The sequence below is a fragment of the Branchiostoma belcheri genome, unplaced genomic scaffold, assembly GCF_001625305.1.
Source record: "Branchiostoma belcheri isolate BF01 breed outbred unplaced genomic scaffold, Haploidv18h27 scaffold115, whole genome shotgun sequence".
In the NCBI taxonomy this organism is placed as follows: domain Eukaryota; kingdom Metazoa; phylum Chordata; class Leptocardii; order Amphioxiformes; family Branchiostomatidae; genus Branchiostoma; species Branchiostoma belcheri.
In genome coordinates this window covers 705,326-731,071 of record NW_017802547.1, presented here as the reverse complement: position 1 = coordinate 731,071, position 25,746 = coordinate 705,326, and the positions used below count along the sequence as shown (strand labels likewise).

Sequence of the window (25,746 nt, the reverse complement as noted above, 5' to 3'; positions counted from 1 at the left end):
GTACCATGTAGATGGAAGGCGGTACAGGGTGTTGTGCAGAGGGTGAGTAAGAGTCAGTCAGATACAAGAGAAGAGCCCACAGGTTCTCTACCACCTACAGCCGAGCCGGTGGAACAATGAACAGGAGAGTGCGACAGAAAGACCCGGGGCCAAACAATTCTGCTCCCAGGGAGAAGGTTTCCACGAATAGCTCTCATGAGACTGTTGCGCGGAAAATGGAAGTGCAAACAACTTGGTTGGAAGTTTGGAAAGCATAAGTTAGGAAGGATGGAGAAAGGAAAATTTAACTAACGAGGCACCAAAATACTACTGCGTTCACCAAGGGCGATGAAAAAAGACATATTCACAAATACGGACTGTGCATTTCTTTCCCTATTGTTCTCTTTGACCATAATCATTGTATGGTGTGTTTATGCGATTTTGTTCGCTTTTCCATAGCATTTTCGGGGTTTACGACTGAAGCGTAGCTTACGACCTTCCGACGTTTTGCGGTGTTATCACCGAACGGCAAACCAATCAAGAGTAACTTATCGTCTTGTTACAAAGACCATGCCATGAGTAGTGCCTCACAGTACTTAGAACCAAGGAAATGAATCGCAAAAGTGGTGTGTGACGTATGGAAGAGAGAAAGTGCACCACTTACCAGGCGACAGAACAGACAGAATAGACAGTGCAGAGAAGAAAGAAAGAACCTAGCTTAGCATCTAGCAACAGGGTTAGTAGAATCTTTTAGCTATATACTTTACTCGCTATAGCTAGAAGAAGTGGATAGTGCATGGAATCTTCATATGGACATTTCATGTCGATCGAGCCTTTTTTCGTCCAAGCCGCGAAGGCTATATATGCAGAATTCGAAATAGTTCTCCTCTGCATGAATTAATTTACATACATTGGCTTTGTTTTCTATTTAAAACTGCAATAAAAAACAAAAACAAACATGCTGTTCCATAGTTGCTAACCTGCTTGATGCACCAGGCATATCATACATGTACATGCATCCAGGGGCCTCAATGAAGGTATTAGCTTCAACGTTTATCCGGATCGCAAGGTGGCGCCTATGTAGCATCATCTAGACCATTCTTGACCCGTGGAGGGAATGTACTTACTTAAGACATTGATGGCGATATCTTCGGACGCGGCTTCTGGGATCCCGTTATCGACAGAGCATGTGTAGGTCCCCTTGTCGGCTAGCGTGATGTTGGGGAAGACAAGGTTGCCCGAGTTGGCGTCGATCGTGGCGGCTTTTCCCAGGCCGCCATCTTGTCTGGTCCAGACGACGTTGGGTTCAGGGTTGCCGTCTGCGTTGCACATGAGAGTGAGGGATGTGCCTTCTCTCACCGTGGAGCTGGGACTGGCTGTGATGCCGTTGATGCTGGGTGGGTCTGGCGTTCAAACAGATGAATAATACAACAACAAAAAAAGATTAAATACATTTTTGACATCATCGCTGACGGACTCTGAACCGATAGGCATTTACAACATTTTGTTCATTTTCGGCACGTTGTCCACCGTCAGATACCAAGAACATTTTTTTCGGCTTTCCTTGGTACTGCAGCAGAACTTTCAGTTTTGATATCTATATCTAGGCATGAGGTCGCGGATCTCTTGTTTTACCAGTAGATCACACTCAGATCTGTGCTTTGTTTTTCATGTGTCCCTGGGTACATAAAAATACATACATAAAATAATACATGACAGGTGTGCTTACAGTTGACGATGAGGTAGGCTGTTGAAGTTAAGTCCACGCCGTTACTGAAGGTGATGGCCAGCTGGTACGGTCCGTTATCCTCCTTCTGCACGTCCTTGACCTGCAGGGTGGCCAGCCCGATCACGCTGTACTTAGGGTCACCTCCGTTCTGGGAAAAATAGAACGTTTACACGTGAAGAAGAAGAAGAATGCAGAGCATAGGGTGGTGCCCATCTCCATTTCCATAGCCCTTGGGCGACACACAGTTGTGCGAGGCACTACAGCAGGGGGCTACTAGTCCGCTGGTAGTGCTGTGTGTTTGACCTTCCCATACTCTTTCTCATATGTGCTGAGTGCTAAGCAGAGAAAAAAGTGTGTACCATCTACATCAGGGCATTTAATACAACCATCCCTCAACAGAGACGGGGGGGGGGCGGCCACAGACTTTCTGCAACCAATGTTCCACTGCTCACGGAGTCACGTGTGTTATCTGCGTGACGTCACGGAAGCGGTGGATTGTTCATTCTTTGACAAAGAGTTGTACAGTCGGAAATTTGGGTGAGTCCAATTTCTTGTGTTTGAAATTGCAGTTTAAACTTCGAAGTTGTTTCGTAAACAAATTACCTCATTCTGGCCGAAGTACCCGACTTGTCCACCAAACGACCGTGACGCCAGAGCCGTGGAGGGGGCCTTCTTCCACACCTCGAATAACCGGTCCTGGCCGCCCGAGTTGAACGTCCATTCCAGGTTCACAGTGTCGCCAATCGACGCCGTTACATTTTCTGGGTCGTTTATAACTTGCCCTGTAAAAGAGGAAACGTACCGGGTTGTTCTATTAATAGTCCAGTGACATTGCTGAAAAATTGTTTTAAAGTACCAAATTTGGCACACAAAAGGTTAAATGTATTGTATGTAAATCTGGATATGGAAGCATTTCAATTTCTGCCCAGGAGCGAATTTCTGGCGTATTTTCTGCTATTTTTGACTAAAAATTTATATTTTTTGCTTCTGTGCCATGACAGTTGAAGCAATGACTATATGACATTTGGTACAAGCATGCAACTTAGCAATGTAACACCACATACTAGTTTACTCTATTGCTTAGTGCTTTAAGACAAAAGTGCACAATTCGGCTGATTTTTCCAGCTATATGCCGCTGGATTATAAGATAAGGTGAGAAATGCAGATTCCCGGGCATCTTTGACCCGTCGCTGACGTCACTGCTGTCCAGATCACGTGACGTAAGCTGGGGGGGGGTCATTTCAACTTGGGAAGGATCAAATGATCGCAAGCTTGTTGGAAATCGCTTTAATTTGAGTACCTATAAAAATTTCATATTCAGAAGAGCACTTTTGAACATTAGCTTTATCCCGCTCTGCGCGAATGCACCTGCGCACTTAGAACTGTGAGGTGGCTTATTTCCTACAACAAAAATCAGTGTTTAGTCAAATATGAACGAGACGGAAATCCATGATAACCCGAGTGTTGCAAAATATATATATCAAAATACGATATACATATCTACAGCAGTGTAGGTGTGACATGGCAAAAATAGCTATTTCCGATACCATCAGTGCTGAAGTCGTTAATGTGTTCTTAAGTAGGTCAATGGGCTGCGTCCTCTCCGGGGCATTTGCCAAAGTTCTAAAAGGTCAGATACAGGTCATTTGTCTTCCATGTCATGACATTGTTTGTGGGGAATAGAAATGAAAAAAAGACTTTGTTGACCGGTACAGAATGGTACAGCATAAACGATATGACTCGAGGCAATTATCTATGAATTTATGGTAGGGAGATTTTGAGATTTTGAGAAGTTCCTGCAATTGACGGAAAAATGGATGGTGCCTAGAGTTTGCCCGGGCAAAAGAAGTAAAGTTAACGGGAAACGTTTTCACACATCATCTATCTTTGATGACATTGAAACCTCATTATCTGCTAATCAAGTTATCGTGCTGACAACCAATCAGGAAATCGATCTCCTAAGACGAATTAAGGCTAAGTGGTGGAGACTTGGAGGGCTCATTAATCAGTACCTGACCTTATTACCACGCGGAAACGAAGTTCGTAACAAGTCTGGAGAAGAAGATACAGGCGCCCAGGTTTAGCCTTCAGGACAAGTTGATTAAAATCTTCTGAGACGTTGCTTTTGTCCATGAGAGTCGGTGAGTCTAAGCCTTTGTCATACGGCGAATGGCACAGAAACAATTAAGCTAAGTCAGGTTGATTGGTAGAAATTAACGTCTAACGCCCCCTTCTTATGCATCGGCCGTTTCAAAAGGCGACGACCGTTCACAAGATGGAAATTAGCTCCGGCGCCATGTTGGTGTCCTTATTTGCATTTCAGTGAATTGTGGCCTCACAGATTTTTGGATATCTACAGATCTTCTGACCCTTTTACACAACCATTTTGAATGTCTACAGCTCAATGAAAATGATACCAGAAGTATTTTCAAAATTGTCCAAACTTGATAATAACACATGCAAAAAATGACGCTGCGTATTTTTTTAATTACGGTCCATTGATCCTGAAATCAAGGACACCAACATGGCGGCCAACATCTGTTCGTTTTATTGATACCGTTCTATGGAACTCTAGCTATGATATTAATGTACGTACATATAGATAGTTGGTGGTGTGTACAGCATACATTTTATTCGGGAGCACTTCGGTTGGTTGAAATGGATTCTGTTTAGAATATAAATATCACACTGTCCCGCCTAACTTTCATGGCATCTCTGTTTATAGCTCCGTCAGATGAGATCTTAAAATTCAATATGTGTTTTTCCGGTGTTGAGAAATGGGCCACCATCAATTATTCCTTACAAATTAGACCGTGAGTTTTTCGAAAGACCATCAGTCATTTAGTCATTTAGAAGCATTCCAAGAATGTCCACAATATCGGAGCGATAGTTAATGGTGATAAAGGTTGGAAAAGTAGAAAAATTGCCAGATAGACGACAGATAGACAGATAACATGCCGGGGGAGTTGGGATGGCGTGCAAGTAATACCAGCTCAAAAAAGAACAAGAGATACTCATGCCTTCAAGTCCCAGAGTTATCAACCAAGGATTGAGGTGTTCAAAAACTCATTCTTTCCTAGAACTATTGTAGAGTGGAACTCGCTGTCACCAAGTACAGTAGGGGCATTATCATTAGATAGCTTTAAACAATCTTAGATGTTCAAGGGTTAGGTGTAACATTCGGTGTAAAGTAGCCAGCTACCGCCGCGCCGCGTTCCTGCGAAGCTGGTGTGTTACGCCGAAAGGCGGTTATACCGGCTATACAGATACAGGTAGGGCGAACCAACTCCCCTGTCATGTTATCTGTGGCCAGTTACTACTCTTTCCAGCCGCTTCTGAAGCCTGGTAGAGGCTAGGACAGGAGACCGTTGTCAAGCCACAAAGGTAAAGCCAGAGACAGAAATGAATGCCTAAAGGTTGAGCGGCTATACATCACATAGGAGCCCGCGGGTAGAGGCTATAACTCAAAGTGGGCGCTTTAATGCACACTCTGTAATGAAACACTCGACAAGGAAGACTCGCAGCACTCTCTTGGAAGGAATTACGACATATACCTGAAGATTGGAGTGTGGATTCTACCAACCACCTATAATTCCAAGGGTATAGGCTCCTGGTTTATTGGCCATTTCGGAGTAGTAATGTAAAAGAATTGAAATATAAAAATGATAATTATATGGCATATGCCTTTACTAAAACTAATCGTCAGAAAGTTTTCGACCATACTGTAAATCGTACAAAGTACCTGCATATGCCGTAAATTAAAAAAAAGGAAAACGAAAGAAGAAGAAAATGTGAAGGTATGAAAATGAAGAGTCTATTATTCACCATGCCAATAAAAAATTTGTTCAACCTTCATGACCACCTAGATTTCATCATGAATTACGAAGGAAACTTGTTTTATTCGTACGCTCGCATCAGTTTTGGGGTTCCCAGAGGATGTCATCCATAGAATCAACTCAACATGGCCTTACAAGTAATGAAAACACTCCAAGACTACGCCAGCGGCATCTTAAGGTTGTCCCAGAAACGGGGCGACGACCTTGAACTCTACGTACCCTAGCTACCCACGGCTGGAGTATTTATTCGGAATGGGAATTGATCGAACCTTATAGTGGCTAGAGGGGCCGAACGTCGACTGTACTCAGCTAATAAAACTCGGCTCACAGATACAAGACAAACATGGCTGAGTCACGAGCTACATAGCTACGTTTTAGTTATTCTTTCTTTATTTTAGCTTTTAAACATACATCTGTAGACGGGCAAGGGGAGACCAAAAGAAGACAAAAAGAGGAAATAATAACGAGAAATAACAAAGAAATAACTAGAAATAACAAGGAATAATAATCAATACCAACAGAATAACAATAATGATAGTAGTTATAACAAAAATACTAATAGCAATGATGATTATAATAAAAATTAGGAATTAGACAATAAAGTAACGCGGAAATAACATCTTGATAATAAATCATGGAGATGATAATAAAATGTGGTTTGTAAATGAAAGGCCAAACACTGGATGAGTAGAATCAGATATTCCTGAATGCTTCTACTGCATTTCAAAAATCTTTCTTGTTATTTCTTCATAGAGGGAAAAACGTGAACTTTGAAGACGTGCAAAGCAAGCCTTTGTCTTCTTTTCCTCGATTGTGCTTCGATAGTTACTATTGTATTGTGGAAATGGCGCTCTGATTTCGGAGTACTTTAGTAAGAGCTATTGTAATTCGTTGAACATGACATTGATGCACCCATGTATCGATACATTTGATTGGGTAGCGTCCATTCAATGTTTACGATTTGCTATAAATTAGCCAACAGCAACGTGCGAATGAACACGTATTTGTCCCACAAAGGGTGCCATGTGGCGGTAACACAGCGGGTGAACTCGCGTGAACTTGTCGAGAGTGGTTCGGGAACGCACAGAGAATATTAATAATCTCCCCTGGAATTAATTTCATATCAGCGACTACAATGCACGGGTTGGTAAAAGGACATGTAGTATAGTTACCAGGCTTCGTTGGCTATTAAAAAAAACGTATACGTATTTTACCGTTGTGCAATGCAATATCGGTTGGAATAGGAGGAGGGGAAGTTATAAGAAAAGGTATGTCTTCGGAATATACGTTTAAAATCTTTTCCTGAAGTATGTTTTGTTTCTTTGTGTTGAACACTTCTTTATGACAATAACTGTTTTGACGTCATGCCATCGCTATTCCTCCTGAACCTGAAAGTGAGAACCTGTGTAACACCTTTATTTGCACGTCTGACCAATGAGCATTTTCCAAACGGTGCCAAACTGTCCAATGACAACATCAGAAAGAAGCCATCCAATCAACGTCTGACCAATGAGTATCCTCCAAAAGGTGACAAACCGTCCAATCACAACGTTAGGAAGAAGCCCCCAATCAACGTCTGACCAATGAGCATCCCCCAAATGGCGACAAACTGCCCAATCACATCATCGGAAAGACGTACTCATCTCACCGAACGACTGCGCGTGCGCCTTGTCCCAAGTCCTACTAACCCCAGGTGAACCCCGCCATTATGATGATGACTACAGGGGGCGTGCCTCCCCCTTCCGGGCCCCACGAATGGAACTCGCCATATTGAACGACAATATTTCATCCCGGAGCGGTGTTGTTGTGCTTCTGCCTTATCCCTACCACCTGGCATCTCATTTCAGTAAATGTCAGTTGTCGTTTATCACCCGTTTGGGGTCGCTATCCCGGGGCTCAGCGGATCGACCAAGCGAGTAGAGAAAAACGCACTTTTCCCCCGATAGACTCATATCTACTGCCGGGCTTCTGAACACGCACGGCCTGGGGAATACGATAAACATGGAGGTGATTTGAACATCATTACCAAGACTGAGGATATATACCACAAATGCGCTGGGATAAGGACATGTCATAAAAACATAACCGACAAAGGGCCACTATCCATATACATAAAACTTTTTTTATTTTTTTCTAAAAAGAGGGCGTGGCTTATAACTTAAGATGACGTAATGCTTACGTCATAAAATATGCATAAATCTTATTTGCATAGAATAAGGGATTGATCTAGGTGTAAAACTACCCATCTTGTATGTTGAGCAGAACTTAATACATATGATTTTTACTCTCTCTTGCACTAAGGTACTCACACCAAAAAATTCAATGAATGTACGTAACACTAACTAGTATTTTTAAGATGTCCCCAAAGTCCTCAGACACACCTCCACCTTTTTGTACTACTATATTGGAGCTAGCATCACATGTGTGTTGTAACAATCACTGGGACAAGGGTTATCGTCAGCTGGTAGACAGAGAGTGAGGGAGAGAGAAGAATGATGACGTCAGAGTCACAAGACGATCTCGTTTGAGTCGACTCGCCTGGTGATATCGATTATTTCATATTTATGTGCTTGTTACGTAGTGGGGGGACGTTTGGGGGAATTTTCGCCGTATCAGAATCAGGAGAAACAGGTAAAATAAGGAGAATATGTTATATACATATCAGAGAAAGCTAAATGTGTAGGATAATACGATAAGTAACATTATGTCCATAAAATTAGTTCCATTCCATAGGGGTGGTGCCCATCTCCATTTCTGTAGCCCTTGGGCCACACAGTTGTGAGAGCACTACAGCAAGGGGCTAGTCCACTGGTAGTGTTGTGTGTTTGGGCTTACCAATATTCCATGCTATATTCAAATATCATTATTGATATATCTGCTACTGGTCAGATTTTGTTGAAAAGTGTCTTGCTTGACCCAAACCTATATGACTGTGTAACGTTATACAAAATACTGAACTTATTATTTTATGTAACGCAGTAACATAACACATATTGCCATCTACTTGAATAACAAAATATAGAAAAATACATTTTCCGTCATGCATATATTTTATTGTAGTAAAAGAACACATCAGATGAAGTATCAAAAATAATAATAAAAATCAATAATTGAGCGTTAGAAGAAGGATATATGCGTCCCGGCTGACAGAAGGAGCGCGGCAGGGAATGTTATCTACATTAGGGATCTCTTATCTGTACTGCGGTACGCTTGTCTATTCATTATTGGCTTTGACTGAAAGGCAATATACATAACAACTTGCACGAGACAGTTGGCGATAATGTCAGGAGTCCTTTTAGGTTTTGACGTGTACACAAATGGGACTGGAGCACGTCCATGACCCCAATCCCACAAGGATAAAATTATCCGGATCGAGCCGAATTGATTCGGTTTGATCCCGCTTCGATCTTGCTTGGCCTAAGTGTTTTGGAGCACGAACGTAACGCTACCATGAACGTAAAGTGAATTGCAGTATTTTGCAGTCTGCAGCAGAAGAGTTTGGTGGAGACTATACTATGGTAAGATCTGCGCAGAAACGACGTCAAGAAATAAGTACCGCATTAGAAGTCTACGAAGCGTACAGATGGTATTAGTTCACAGTCATGCTCCACACGTGTGCAGTCATATTACCTGATGACATCGCAATCATCAGGCGAACATGCATGTCCTGAACACGTGTGATTTGTTGAGCGGCACGGCACTTTCCTACCACCCAACAATACATATGTCACATGGGTGTCAACTGAGTTGGCAGACAACCAACGCCCCTACTGTTATGTAAAAAGGGGGTAAAGATAAAGCATTCTCCTTAAAAAATAATATCAGCGCCATATTTTGCTCACGTGTAACAAAAAACACCGAGATCTACTTTTGTACATTATTATAAAATTTATAGGTTTGCAACCGATATTGATTGTTAAGAAAATGTCTCTTCTATGTAATTTTGGATGAAATTGGTTAATTTTCTGTTTAACGTGGTGGATTTGACCTAAAATTTACGCATTTTTTTCAAAACATAGGCGTTTAGATAACAGAATGATTGTATAATCCCAACCAAGGTGTTTAATGATTTCCCCCTCTTAGATTGTCCATCTCCCAACGATGATAACGGCCAGTCCCTTAATCCCTACATGATATTCAGGAAAACATAAACCTGCCAGGTTAGCGTAAACAATAGATGATCGATGTAAGAGGGAAGGGGCTTCATTGCGATCGATGCTGGAGACGCTTTCCAAATTAAAAGGTCGCCATGACCGAGTAAGTGCGACTCACGTCTAACTAACCAATCAGAGAGCGGAGAAAAACGATGGCATCACGTGATCACACGCGTGATCTTCACGTGACTCTCCACGTGACACCACCTTTCCTATAGTAATGACGTGGGGTTCTCGTTATATACGAATGCGTAATGTCTTCCCAAGGGTTTCTGCCTGCTTTTGAATAAAGAAGAGAAATACGTGACAATGTTCCGTTTCAAGCTCTTGCCTTTGGATTATTTTTTATCCCTTTTCCGTGACGTCTGATTACTCGCAGTTGTAGATAATTTCCTTTATGGGCAGAGCAAATGTATTCCCGTCATGGGCGCTTCAAATCGGGGCTATTCAGCGCACACAAACGCTACTGATGCAGTTAATCCTTGCATGAAAAAGCACAACCGTTTGAGTTATCCCTCTTTTACTTGCAGTGACAGCGGTGCCAGGGTTATAATGACACCCAGGCGGACGCAGCGTTTTTAGGTTGGGCGCCCCCAAGAGTACGATCGATGCATATAGACGTGCGTACGGAATATCTATCCATACATATCTTAATTTCTGAGGACACATCACTTTAACCTTCTCCCTGTTGCCTAAAAAAGGAATTGAGAGCCAAACGACTACTTGTGTTCCGAAGGTTAATAGTTGGTTGTTTGTATGGGAGTCTATATAGAGAAACAAAAAATCCGCGCTTGTTTGATGAGTGATTCAGCACCAAGGACAGGACATGACTCAAACTAACAAAAGCCAAACGGTAACCAAATGACTTCTTCGAAGGTTAAGAGAAGGCTGTTTGTATGGGTCTATACAGAGAAACAAAACTCCAAGCCTGTGTAATGGTGCATTCAGCACCAAGGACAGGGAAACACTAGAGTTAACAATAGCTAATGAGGAATTTGGGGCGATTCCAAAACTAACAAGCAGATATTTTGCTAGCTAACCGTCCGTTTATTCAAAAGGCTCTTTCCACAGGTCCTATATAGATCATGATTACTGGCGCCAAAGATGCCTACATTTTAGTGAGGGGTGTTTTACATTCAGCACAAACGTCTGACGCTTGTTTGGTGGCGTGTTGCCAGCGACCCGCCATGACCATTGATACAGAGGAGGCAGACACAATTAAGGGAGGGTCTGACAAATGTACCGAATCCGTGCAAGTCTCCCAGAGGGAAAAACGTGTGATACGTCTTTTGATCTAGGAAATTATCTGATATAGAGTCGTCTTTGCGAACATTTTTCATTGGGGAGCGTTTCATTTGTTATTTTCGTCTGTTGCATGAGCATTTATTTCGTCCACGGTTTCGATTATTTTTTAACATTTTTCACCGAATTTGAAAATGAAAAGTTTTGAGAAAATCGAAGAGAAAAACTAGACCCCAGATGACCAACTGGTGCGGAAGGAATTACTTTTACGAGGCGTTGTGTTGACTGATGACCTTATCACTCAGTTTCAGGTTAGATCCATGCGCGTCCATGACCCTTGGGGAGGACATGTGGTGAAGCCAGGCGTGGATTGAACCGTGGATAATTGAAAGTCGTGATGAAAAGAAATTCACGGCACTGTTCTTCACACATATCACTACAAGGAGAAAACAGCATTAAACGTTCAGAAGCAGAAACCACGCGATTTTGGTAGTGAAAGCTATTTTGACCATATTTGCACTCAAACGGTGTACGTTGGATTTCTTTTGCGTTTTTCACACCCATCTAGAATACGTGTCCAAAGCTCGCTGAAATTAAACAAACCGTTTAAGTTTTGACCCTCTGAAACCTTGCTCTGAAAAATTGTTCTAAATCATTTGAATCTTTTCAGATCATAACCGCAACTTGTACACACGCAAAAATGACAAGACGCTACAAGAGAGAATATATTGTAGATGTTTTCCGCTTGGTAATCATTTTGTCTCATTCGTATGGTTAATGGAACTGCTAAACGTGCCCCGTACATGTACACAGACCTCTGGTACTGACCTCTAACACTAACCACTATTTTCACAAATACCTCACGGTCAACTTGTCGGAACCTATTCTTTACATGCGTACAACATGCCCCAGTACCAGACATGTAATTGCCGGGTATTTACAGGGTAACTACAGTACAGTACAATGTTTCTCTCTCTCTCTCTCTCTCTCTCTCTCTCTCTCTGTCTGTGTGTGTGTGTGTGTGTGTGTGTGTGTGTGTGTGTGTGTGTGTGTGTGTGTGTGTGTGTGTGTGTGTGCGTGTCAGGGGGGGGGGACGAGAATAATATGTCTAGGTCAAAACTACCAGTAAAATACAAGTGACATAAATCTTAAGATACTGCAAATAAACACAGATCTACCAGTATCTATAAGTGGGTGATTTTTGTTTCGGATCAAAATTAATTTGTTACTCTAACCGAATGAGAATGAGTACCTCATTGTCATTGAGAGGATACGTGCTTTGAAAAACAGACAAAAAATTAGCTAATTAGAAACTGTTAGCCTCTACCAGGCTTCGAAAGCGGCTAGAAAGAGTGGAAATAGGCCGAATAGACAGATGGCATGCAATGAGAATTGGTCCGCTAAGGAGTACATTTGCCAGTCATGTTATCTGTCTCTATTTGGCCAATTTCGAATTCTACCAGCTCTCTCCAGTCGCTCCTGAAGCTTGGTAGAAATGTATGTTGCAACTTGCAATCCTCACGCACATTTGTTGTTTCTAAAACACACGTCGTTTTTGACCAAAATGTTTATAAGAATGTAAATGTACCCCCAAAGAAACAACATCTACAACAAAGAACGAGTATAGATTTGAAGTCCACTGAAAAAAAATGTTAGTCGACCCCAAGACTGCTTTCCTTTCATGTAAATCACTACCATCAGCGGTCGCTTTCCCTTGACAATAAAGGGCTTCTCTGCAACGACTGGCTTTGGTCGAATATGGGGATAATAAATAACCCCAGACAGAGATGTACTCTCTATAATGCACCTGTTACTTTAGGCATGGCCTCTGTGGATTTTATGACTTCTTGTTGGAGCTTAGTAAGTTGTTCCTGTACTCGGTACTGACTGTAATGCGCCCGGGCTGTGTGTTGTTTGTCATGTCTTGTCTTGTCTGATAACTCCCTTACTACCCTCCAGAAAAACGTATCATTCCACATCATCATATAATTGGGGTCATGGTTAGGAATCTTGGCGTGATCTTGAAAATTATTTTGCAGTATGTTTATGGATGCTCGTTTAGGAAAATTTAGAAATCTTGTTTTTTTTGGCCCGCCTTGTTTTTTTTCGCCCTATCGCATTAAATTTGGAGTTTGTGGAAGATTTACTTGCTGTGGATTTACTTGCAAAATTGACTTGCTGTGGCCTAATCTTTAAAGCCATGTTTGTAGTGTATGTGTGTGAATAGCTTATAATATGTTTATCAATTTGAGGCCTTAAACAACAGAACTCTCCTTACGTTTGGAGACAAAATTTGACCTGATATCATCCAGTTGGACACGTATTTTAGATGCTACATTTGTAAGGAAATGACTGTGGGGGAGGGGGGGGGGAGGTCAAAATGTTATTGTTGCTTTCTCAAGAGTACCTTGCACATAAACGCAGTGAAGCGGGTGACACACTGAACACGGTGAGATATCCACCAGATCACGCACCGAAAACATTGTGTAAAAGGCCGAAATGATCCATAATGCACGCCAGTCACTACCAGACTGGAACTCAATGTGCGTCCAGCCGTGCCGAACTAGTGTGTTTCTGGGCGATTGGAAGAATGGGAAATACGTACTAGCCTCCTTCGCAGACTTCTGAGGTGGCGGCGTTACTTATTTTCGGGGAGCGACGCGAGTTATGCCACGGAGGGAGAGGGACGGTTTTGCCGCCGAGGGACTTTGCCGGGGAGAGACGGTTTCGTCGAATGGAAGCAGACTTCTTAGGCGACGAAACCGTCTCTCCTAGCTCCGCAAAGTCCTTCTTCCGTTCGCCTCATTCCTATTTCTCGTTCTTTCTTTCGAAATTCGGTCTTGGTCAATCGGTCTAGGAGTATTGGAGCGTTCAGGCTGCAAAAAAAAAAAAATCCGGATTGACGAATTTTGAACCGGATCTACGCTCAATCCGGATCCAGTTTTTGAATGTGACCGGGGTCTAGGAGTCTGCTTATCAAATAACTGTAGCCGGTCAAGCGGCACCTATCTAGTAGGTGTTCACGTAGCCGGTCAGAGGCCACTAAACGTAAGATAAAAGGTTATCTCTCCTTCGTTTCTGTGGAGTGGTACCAGACTATGTACAGACGTGAAGAATCCGTTACACATGTAGACACAAGTATCTTCATGTCGGATTTAATCCTATAGTCACACGATAGCAGGGGGTCTGGGCTGTGCTAGCTTTCCTCGACCTCTCAACACCATCTCCACAATGATTCACAATCACCTTCCAGTCAAAGAACAGTCGGTACCAAACACGATCAGCAACAGCGAACACTATCAAACTGCCCAAAACAAAAACAAACGCAGAATGTCTAAGACTTGGGACACTTCACAAGATAGGACAGTTGTTTAATGGATACTGTATCGGGCCGAGATATAGAGGCCTTCACACAGCGGATGTACACTCCAGACTGACCCTGGCCGAGTGACCAGGGTTACTTTACTGATCTTAATCATGACGTCTACTAAAACACATTACAACATAACAATACCATGTATTGTGTATTTATAAGTATAGTGGTCTGTGTTGTTACCATGTGTAAATGTTATTGTATGGCAGTTGCTATTTTATATTGTCGTATTGTTGTATTATGTAATGTACCACTGGAAATACAGTACCAATTGAAGCCGCTAGGAAACCCAACCTTGACCTGCGTCTTCCCAACACATGCAAGACCTACCCACGTACCAAATATCAGCACAATCCATGTATATCTTCCTGAGTTATGCTCGCTTACATATGCGTTTTATTCGCACGCTCGCATCAGTTTTGGGGTTCCCGGGGGATGTCATCCATGTAATCAACCCAACATGGCCTAAGTCCAACTAGAAAGCCTGCAATAACCTACGCTACCCACTACTTAATTTCCCAACTCCCAGCAATCCAGATTTCTTCCCTTGAGGCCGGGGAGCTAGTTGCAGTCCGGGTTTATATCAGCACTCAGGATCTAAATTGACTCCTCACATGGAGACCGAGAAACCGAGATAAAAACTACATGACCGTCACGTGATCTGTCCGCAGCACTATCGTCCGCCATTTTTATTACGGTTTCAGTCTTTTATGATCCCGCATAACAAACCGCACGTACGGGACAGGAGAAAGTCTGACTAGGGCAACAGCAAGTAATTCTTATGGATGACATCAACGCGCGCTTAAATTTCGCCTGATTATGGAAAAAAAAACAAGAACTTTTGTTGCTCTCTGACAGTGGTAAAAAAAAAAAACATACCGAAAATGGGCAAAGATGTCTGTTGCCATGCCGGAATGTGGATTGCAGATAAATATGAAGAGAGGAGACAAGACAAGGCTCTGATCAATTGTTTTGTCTTTTACTTTGATGCAGTGATGTGTTTCATTCCTATTTTATGTGATGTTCCCACTGAATCAAAACCATTTGAACAGCGAACTTTTATTTTTCAATAACAAACGGATGCTGTAATAGTTGGCACACTTAAGACAATATAGGTATCATTTCTCGTTTAACAATGTTTATGATGTCAAAATTTGAAAATGTGGGAATCTTGTTTTTTTTCCCTATCGCATTAGATTTGGAGTCTGCGGAGGATCTCATCCACAAAATTTACTTGCTGTGGCCTAGGGTGGGTTTCCTCAGAATAGTTCATTTGTATTCAAAGCTCTATCATAAAGTGTCTATCATTCAACAAGGAGACTATTGTTGCGGAGAAAAGTGGATGGAAAGTATGGAATTAATGTTCATGTGGATTGGTATCGTTGTCAGTACTGTAGTATATAAGATTCGAAGGTTTGCGTTTGATGTTGGCAATACAATTTTCTCAAACGTATGCCGGAGACAGGAAATGTTTATTTTCGAGGATGTCGTTTGCTGGTGAAACCGGTTCCTTTTTTTCTTAGAAATGAACTTTGAAATGTATTACGCTGCAGTGTAACGTCATGTATTGAACCTAGTGAAAAATGCATTACAAACGTACAATTCTAGACGCACGATTCCAATATATATGAAAATGAATGTGAATTGGAATATCTGAAAAAAATGCGGATAGCTCAAACTGAAGCGGCAAACACGTATAATCCTCTTCGTACGACTAGACCAATAACATGTATTTATGAGATCACTTGAAAACATATTTGTAGTAACGACTATGTCATCATTGATATCTTGGCAATCTCAATCAAGGAATGAAGAGAGATAAGAGCGTCAGACAGAGCAAATAGACAGATGCTACGGACGATAAGCTCCCATTCTGTGTCTGTAATCCGCTTAATGTGAAAAAATGTGTAAATATTGTAGTGCAAAGGCTGTGGAAGACTAAATACACTTAATCTCAAACTGTTCGTTTCATAACGAGGCTCGAAATGAGTTGACTATACAAATTTATCTACTTACAGACAAAGAAATAACTCTTCTTCTTTTCCCAAAAGCCACAAAGTTTGGAAAAGGTGGGACATTACGTCTTCCATGGTTTACAGAAGAGAAGTCAAACCCTTCAGACATAGTTTTATACATAGCAATAGTTTTAGACAATTACCTTTCATTATGTAGATTTTAATCATTTAATACTCTGTTTCAATGTTCTTTTATGTTTGTAATTTGCAACTAGCCTCCGGGCATGGATTCGCAATAAACTTCTGAATTCTTGCTGTTTTCTGTCTATGGTGGGGAGGGCGGGCGTTATTGTTTCTGGTAGGAGTGGGATGAAAAGCGCTATAGGGACGCTTGATTCAAAGCAGGGACAAACGGATAGAAATAGAAAGCACGTGTGGACAATCTTAATGTGACGAGTTCACACAAAGTTCAGCCGATTTCTGCCTAGTTTTTTTTTTTGGGGGGGGGGGATTTGACTCAAACACTAAAGAAGCACGAAGTCAGATTTCGTCAAGGCCGAGTTGAGATAGCCTGGGTACCATCCTACTTGTATAACGGGGCTCCCATACTCGCTTCCCTAAGAAGCTTCTTAGGGAAGCGAGTGTGGGAGCCCCGGCATACAAGTAGGATGGTACCCAGGCTAGAGTTGAGATGGTGGCTACTAGCCTGTACCAGGCGTCGGAGGTGCTGGAAAGAGTAGAAATTGGCCAAATAGATCTAGACAGCTAACATGCCGAAGGAAGTTGAACTAGAGAGTCCGTATTTTGCCCGCATCGGGTGCATGCTATCTCCCTACTTGACCAATTTCTACTCTTTCCAGCCGCCTCCCGAAGCCTGGTAGAGGCCAAGTGGCTACCTAAAGACTAGCACACGATTCTTTCAACGCCCGAAGGCGTCTAATAGATCTATATAGGGAAGTGGAAACACAAGAGCTTAAAATCAAAGCAGAAAATCACTGGATTTGAAGTAGCGCAACAATACGAACAATAAGGAACTATAAACAACAACAAAAAAAACGCCGACAGCAACTTGTGAAAGTCGTTATCTAAGGATTATCGCTTCTCGGCGACGGTAAACTGAGGGCTCGTGGTTCTTAGAGTGAAGATAAACAAAAGACGAACGACAATCCCTTCGATAAGTAAGGATGATTCCACTTCAATGCACTAAGGTAGCCGTGGGGACGTTTCGTTATTGATAGAGCGGACAATAACACCATCCCTAGCAATATTTCTGATCCGTCCCTACAACAGGCTATGGAGACCTATCGAAATAATTTCTTCGCCTTTCTTTCTGTTCTTGTGAAAAATGTGGTCGGTCGATGCAGAGGATTTGCAACATTAAACATACTAATGAAGGTGCTTTATCCCGTAGGACCAGATGTGTTTAGGTGGCAATGTGAAAGAGGCGTAAAGCTTTGGACTTGCCTCCACATGCCTTTCACTAACAGTGCAAAATGGGACCCACACCGTTATCTCTAGTGCCCAGTCTACACACTGAAGTATTCTTCGTGGCAATTTGCGAAAGTTCTCAGTGAGATATGACAGCAACTAAGCAATACGACGCAACAGCATTTCAATAACGCATACAGCCTATTTGAGCCTCCAGCGTTGCATATTCCAATAAACACGAGCAGAAATGATGCCAGACTCAGACCAAAATAGACTATAATGCCAGTCTATAGACAGATATTGCTCCAAAATACCAAGCATGTGTGGTGATGATATTGATGTTGAATCGCTATATTCCATGGAATTTGGAACCGGGACAAAAAATCATGTGCATAATGCTATCCGCAAAGATACGCCAAAAAGCTCTGAAGCAACTGGATATGATTTAACAAAATCATATCCAGTTGCTTGAGTAACTGCTTTTTGGCGTATCTTATTACCTGGATGTCTAACCTTCATCGACGTATCCGCAAAGACTTTGCAACTCAAAATTGCTGGCGAGAACTGTATATTCAGAACGTGTGCAATTTTAGGGGAAAGGTAACTGCATGTTACTGTTATACTGCTGGTCAATGGTCTTTTTTGAGTTCCATGGTTGGACTGGATAGGGACATCGGAAAACGTTATACCTCGAGCTACTGAAACAAAATCAATTCTTGCGCCTCGACTGCACATTAATATTTCTGTAGTATAATATACAGGTATAGATTTTGTACATTTGATAGCAGATTACGTCAAAAATCCCTCGTACAGAAATTAGTCTTCTTGTGATTAGGAAATAAAAATGGACACATATAAATGTAAACCTTTGGGGGGTGGGTGATAGACAATGATCAAGTATAATTTGATTGGATGAGCGAGTGGATTTGATTAAAGTCTGTGACACCTTACTGATAGCGAGGCTCAAGGGGCAAATTATTCACATTCGTGTCAAAATCTATATCATTAACAACCTTGACGAGTCATCACTACGCATGTGCGAACAGGTGCCGTTATGATTTAAATTCCCAAACATCAGTCGAAAATTTAAAAATATCCCAGACAAGGACATTACAGTTCTCTGCGCTTTCACCCGTGAGCACGGCGGTTGTTGCTGATGATATATTTGATGATAAAGCCACAGCAAGTAATTTCTTATGGATGGCATCATCGCACGCATTGATTTTCGCTTGATTTGGAAAAAAAAGCAACAAGAAATTTTGTTGCTCTCTGACAGTGGTCAACATGCTGAAAATGGGCAAAGATGTCTGTTGCCATGCCGGAATATGGATGGCAGATAAATATGAAGAGAGGAGACAAGACAAGGCTCTGATTTATTGTTTTGTCTTTTACTTTGATGCAGCGATGTATTTCATTCCTTTTACATGTGATGTTCCCACTGAATTAAAACCTCTACCATTTGTACAATGATTGAAAACCTTTATTTTTCAAAGTTGGTTTAGTGCAAATTGATGCTGTAATAGTTGGCAGTAAACTTAGTACAATAGGTATTATTTCTTGTTTACCAAGGTTTATGATGTCAAAATTTGAAAATGTTTTTTTTTTGCCCGCCTTTTCGCACTATCTCATTAAATTTGGAGTGTGTGGAGGATGTCATCCATAAAATTTACTTGGTGAGGCCTGACGGAATTTTAAAAACACTTACGGGCCGAAGAACCCCTTTAGGGTCGTACTCACTTCATCTGACAGTATATAACAATTACAGACAAGGCACAAAGTCGTGAAGCAAAGTCATAAATGTACGCAACGTCGTTTAGTGGCCAGTGTATCGAGTAAACAATGGCAGAATATTGGTGATAATAAAGTCTGAATTAATGACCAATTGAAAACGACACCGTGCAAAGAATGCTAATAACTCACTCCTAGTTATGATATTATCGTAAAAATGAATTTGATAATACACAAAGGAGCAAAATTCTGCCCACATATGAAGCCCCACAGGCATAATTCATAAAAAATTCTCATAGGAATTGTATGATAATAAATTTCATGAATTATACGTTATAGATGGTGACTATTTTCTAGCTTTGCGGTCAGACCAAAATAAAAACACATCACCAAAAAATATATAAATAACAAAAACAAAATCAACGAATGAGAACGCAAATAGACGCATACATGAAATACGAAACAGACAAAATATATATGTATACCATATATCATAGCTTTTATGTTTTTATGGGGGTTATAAAACAACCACGAATATATTAATATTACCAAATTTATCTCTATTTCTATGGCTGCTATACTACAGCGCAAAATCTACGACGGTCGTTAAGATGCCATGCAGTTGGACGATTCCTTTCAGAGCGATTTGATGTGGAAACATTATTATTCTTTAGCCGTGACAGGCTTCAGGTCACTTCCGTTAAAAATGTGCGCAACGCGATAGACACAATATACACAGCCTTTCAGCGAGCTAGTTAAAGGGGCCGAATGTAAGATCAAGATCTAACAGGGCTCGAAATCATTTTTAGGAATAGCTAGGTGCACCATATAAGATGAAATAAATAGAATGTCAGCAAAAACTAATTATGTTTCATTTCTAAAGAAAGGTACTACAGCAATGATTTTATTATTTTTCCGACACTTAGAGTCGATTCCGCGTCACCGAGTGGGTTTTTCTCCATGTTTCTAATACGTTTGAATTATTTAGAAGAAAAGAATACCCTAGTAACAAAAGTTCTAAATTTTTCAAAAATTTGAAAATGAAAATTTGAATATATTTGAATTCATTTATATATTTCTGAAACATTTTGAAAGTGACTGTACAAAGATCTCTTTATTTAGAATAAATTTGAACTACCCATTTGTTTCTTTCACTATTCGAAATATTTAGAACTATTTCAAACAAATGAAAAATGGTAGATGTGGGTAATTGCCCCCATAAAAGTAGGTGCTAATCCTACTCTTCTGTATTCTTTTGTATATTTTTAGATTTCACTGCTGGACACTGGTGGCTCTTTTGTTGTAAGGCATCAATGCCTGACACCCAGGCAGTCTACCATGTACTTCACAGGGATGTGTGAATTACTTCCTTCCCATCCCACTGACCTATTTACAAAATGTTAGAAATAATTCGAAATAATGGTAAAAAATGGTAGAGTGCTGTTAGAAATATTTAGAAACTATTGGAAATGTCATATTCCACATCAGGAATATTTCAAACGTTTTAGAAAACCAGGGAATTATTTAGAATATTGACAAGATGTTCAAAATATTTCCAAATTATGAAATTTCTTAGACAAACAATTACAAAGAATTCAAAACATTTCTAAATAATGACAATAACAACCCACTCGGTGACGCGGAATGGACTCTAGATGCTAAGAATATGCTGTATACTATTATACATTTAAAATCTTAACATAACTAAATCTACGAAAATATTTGGGTGCACTACTGGTGCAGCAAACACAGAAAATTTTGCCTCCAAGCAAAATTGGTGAATTTTCAACAAAAACAGATCAATTTCTAAGAAACGGAAATCGAGGTGAAATCAATAAATTTGGGATTCCATAATCGATTATTCTATTATCCTATTGGGTCGTACACTTTGTATTTCACTCGCGACATTTCATTATTAAAATCAAATCGACTGCAGTTTTCCCTGTGCGCCTACTGGCCTTTCATCTGGGCTCCACTGTACAAACCCTCTCATTAGCAAACCAATTTTACCGCCACACTCTGAACTTTTCAAATAGAATAAGCGTAACCCTTTTCTGCCCAGCTAGCGTCGGTGTTAACGTGAGGCCTGTGCCTTAATTAGATTACCAGGGGTGGCAATCCTGGTAAATTCGGACACGCTAAGCACAACCGTATATTCAAAGCTAATTTTAATCGCGAAGTGGCCGATTTACATATAGATTAGTGCGATACGACCAGGACAAATCTGCCTAGATCCCGAGAGATGATAAAATGAACCGTCCCGTAAACGTGACAAGACTTAAGAGCAGTTCATGATATATCCCTTTTTTTTTCTCTGGAAGCCAGAATTTGCGATCAAGCCGCGAAACGAAGATTATCGCCCAAGGAATTAGGGACAGATTAAGGTTGGAACAAAGAGAAGATACCCACGAAATTGAAGATACCAACGAATAAACCGCATCGTTTGCGTTAGAAGAACTATCTATCGTTATCAATAGACGAATTGAAAATGTACAGCATTTTGTTTTATTCACTGAGTACGCTAGTTACATGTCCTTTCTGTTCTAGTACACACATCAAAATGGCACCAGCATTGTGTGCCGTATAAGCGGTCTGTTTTAAGTACACAGCTGCCTCGTGGATAAGTACTGGGTAAACACATTATTTGTGAGCAGTCTCTTCGGCACACACTATCAACAGAACTGTGCTAACGTAAGCGTACGAACCTCCCAAAAAAGATAAAAGCTATAAACCTTTATGAAAGGTAACTCCTTGCTTCAAAATATCAAAATTAATACCGGTTCTATTTAACGCGTTTGCGCTTAAGGCATCCAATGCAGTGTTATGGCTTGAAACCCCTATTTTTTCGAAGTCAATATTTTAGTCATTTATCTACATACTGAGTTGAAACTACACTATCCCAATGTATATTGACCCTTATGGAGCAACAATTCCCAACATTTTGACGGAAAATGGTCAGTGAAAGGGCCCTGGGCTGATTTTTAGGGTACCACCCAGAAACGAAAATAAAGGACTCATCTTGGGCATTGTTTCTGCAGTTTTGAATATTGATTCAAATGTGCTAATGTGAAGCAGTATGTGTCAATATCACAAAGATTGCCTTATTCAGAATATTTCCAGTTTTCCTGCCGTGAAATCGCATCCGATGCCTTTAACGTTTTAATCCCCTAGGAAGGAGTTTAAGATGGTGTTTATGCAAAGCGAACCGACGTCGTCATTTTCAGCTACAATCATGTAGAAAGATCGGATGTAGAGAGGGCATCCATATGCCTGATCTTATTACATATAAACGCGCGCAAGCCGGGCGTTACGCGTCCCACGTACAGCACTCGTGACTCGCAGGCGCCTTTTTTTATGACTGAAAATTTGTCATCTAGGATGGAATCATCCAGAAATAGGCTCCGGGTACACTGAGTGAGTTGAGAGAAAGTGACCTCGGTTAAGGCCATGTCGGCAGCTTGTTGGAGCAACTATATATACAAAATCATAAAAACATTGTAAGAATATGTTCATGTAAGTGAATGTTTTTGTAAAATTCTGTAACGATTTAGATGCTGAATATACCAATAATCGGTATATGTAAATCACAGGGAAGGAAAACCCAGCAAAGAAGTCCTAAAACTCAAGCAAAAAAATCCAAGAGGATGAAACACTCCTATAAAAAATTCTTAGAAAGCAAATCTAGCAAAAAAAAAAACAACAACAAAAAACAAAACAAAACAGGAATGGCCCCTGTTACATTGTGCACATGTGTTGTGATGTAATGTACAATGTTTTTATTTACTCTTATCATTGTTAATCAAGTTACAAATGTGAAATAAACGTATGAAGCAAAGCATCGTAAGAAAGCATAAATTCGGTACGTAAGAATTCTGACAGAATAGCGATGTTTCAATATTTTATCGTCGGCCGTACGTGTGAGTTGTGCCGCCGCTGAAACTGCCACGCCCCCTTCCCCGCCATTTGGGGCACAGCCGGGGCAGTGGAGGAATGCACCCTCACTGAATAGAAGAAAAATACCCTTGCCAACAAGAATCCATCCATTTTCCAGTCGATGGTTACCGTAAGATCAGAGGTCGGCTGGTCCCAAATGGTACCGACTGTGTTACACTCCAGCCAATCCGTAATCGACCTCCATAACGCCTACACCGTACAGAACTGTCCAAAGAATTTAGCGAACGCGAGAAAAAATTACTCTGACTTCGATGCAAGAAAATTAAATCTGAATCTCTAGCCCCCACAGACGCGGCTTATATGACATCATAAAACGTTCAATTTTATCTGATATATAACAACTGATTGTGAAATAATATTTGCAATGCGATGTGTCAAAAAGTTCGATCATGTAAGGAGATGGGGGATGTTTAAATTGATACTTTTCCATTTGGAAAATAACTGTCATTGGGACCGACGTGTGAGAGTGCGATAACTATCCCCCAGCCTGCATATCGCAAGCAATAAGGCCCTGAAGATTAATGGTTATGTCTATAATGTATTACGATTGGATCCTAGTCTCGGAAATGGGCTTCTAGGGCGCGTCCGTCATGAAATACAGGTAGGCTGTTTTAAATATTTCAGTCCATACCATGGTATGAATGACATATATTGTTTTCCCTCGTGTTTCTTCTTCTTCTCGTCCTCCTGCCACTTCTTTAAATGGATTTAATTTCTTCATTTTTGGACCAGATGACCTGAAATTTGGTATGGAAATAGAATGGCTAAATACCCCCGATTGTTTTGATATTGGCTTTAAAAATTGTTTTATTCTAAAATTAAATCTCAAGTAAAAAACAGGTGTTTGATAAACAAGAAACTTAAACTACCCGCCATAGCAATTTTCTGTGACTGCTTTTTTTTTGGCTCATCATGTTGTGCAGGTTTCTGTTTGTAATAGTCCACAGCCGGACTTGTCTGCAATTAGGAAACATAGTTAGGCTAAAACACTGAGTCCCGTCACAAAGCCTGGGATGGAGGCTAAATAAAACGAAGTCTGTTGTAGTATATACGAAAGTAAAACGAGTAAAACACTAGGTTGTAACCGTTGGGGTTTGAATGAGAAGACACGCCCCTTTTCCCAAGACAAAGGGAAAGCAACTTGATATTGCGACAACAAAAGCGAGAAACCCTAAACCTTGCCCTTTCACAGCTCCAGACGTGTTTTCTATTTTGTAGACGCCGTCTGAACAAAAGACAAGTTTATTTTGAGCGAAATTGATACACAGACGCCACCTATATGTATATTACTTTTCGTGACAAAGGTACATGTAAAATCGCCTCCCCCTCTTCACTAGGTATTTTGTCTGGTAATCCTTGAACCCTATATTTCTTCGTTCAGCGTTTTGAAAGGTAGATTTCTTTCATAATATCTGTCAGCAGACATGATAATCAATTTTGACGTTTGAATCACACTCGTAAACTTGTTACAATGTTGTAGAAAATTTATGACGACCTCATAAAAAGAAAACACCTTAAATGATTCAAATTTTCAAAGTTGGTTTAAAAATCAGATGTTAGTAAAACGTTAAACAATACAATTCACCTACAACGTCTATGGACTTGAATTTCATAAAATAAAGGCATAAATCGCGAAGCTTTATTGACAATTATGGCTTTTTTCTACGTGCCGGGTACTTTCTATTTTATGACCAATTTTGTTGAAGCCATTTGCGGCTTGTACTATCAAAATAAGCCTCGATGAAATCGGCGTTCTGGTAGATAAATTTTCTTGGCGGGAAAAAGAGAAGGACGACCACGTGGTGCCACTTGAATCGTCCCAAGATCCGGGAGGACCCGGATTTTGTAATTCAGCAGTGACTACATAAGGACTTCGACAATCGTGAAGGGTCTAAAACTGGTCTAGATTTATATATCATAACCGCTCTTATTAAAACTAATCGTAAAATTTAATATCGCCTCACGGTCGGCAAACCCGGTTACAGGATGATAAGAGAAGTGGGTGATTTAGCACGTTGATTAAGACAGATATTTTTGGAGTCTAATTTGGAGAGGGCAGGGCCTGGGAGAGGGTGTGTGCCTGCCCGGTTTAAACCATAAAGTGGAACAGATACACATTACGTCATGTGGTACACCTGGCCCCTTTTCTTTCAAATGAAAGAGCCCGACACACTATCCCTAACTGACAGACCTACTTCGCGTTGGTGCGACCCTGGAAGACAAATGACTTGACTGTTTATGGGTCAGAAAGGATACGCGCCCGGCCCTACGCCTGCCGTGACCACGGCTAGCTAGAAAAGGCAGGGGTGAACGGCTAGATGCCGTCACTTCAGTGTGAAATTCCCGTGGCCTGTCGCAAAACATTGCT

The 25,746-nt window shown here is 41.0% G+C and overlaps 1 pseudogene; it reads right to left on the bottom strand.

The window, feature by feature from the left end:
- Positions 1 to 25,746, bottom strand: part of LOC109462356 — a 38,722-nt pseudogene that overhangs the window by 12,194 nt on the left and 782 nt on the right.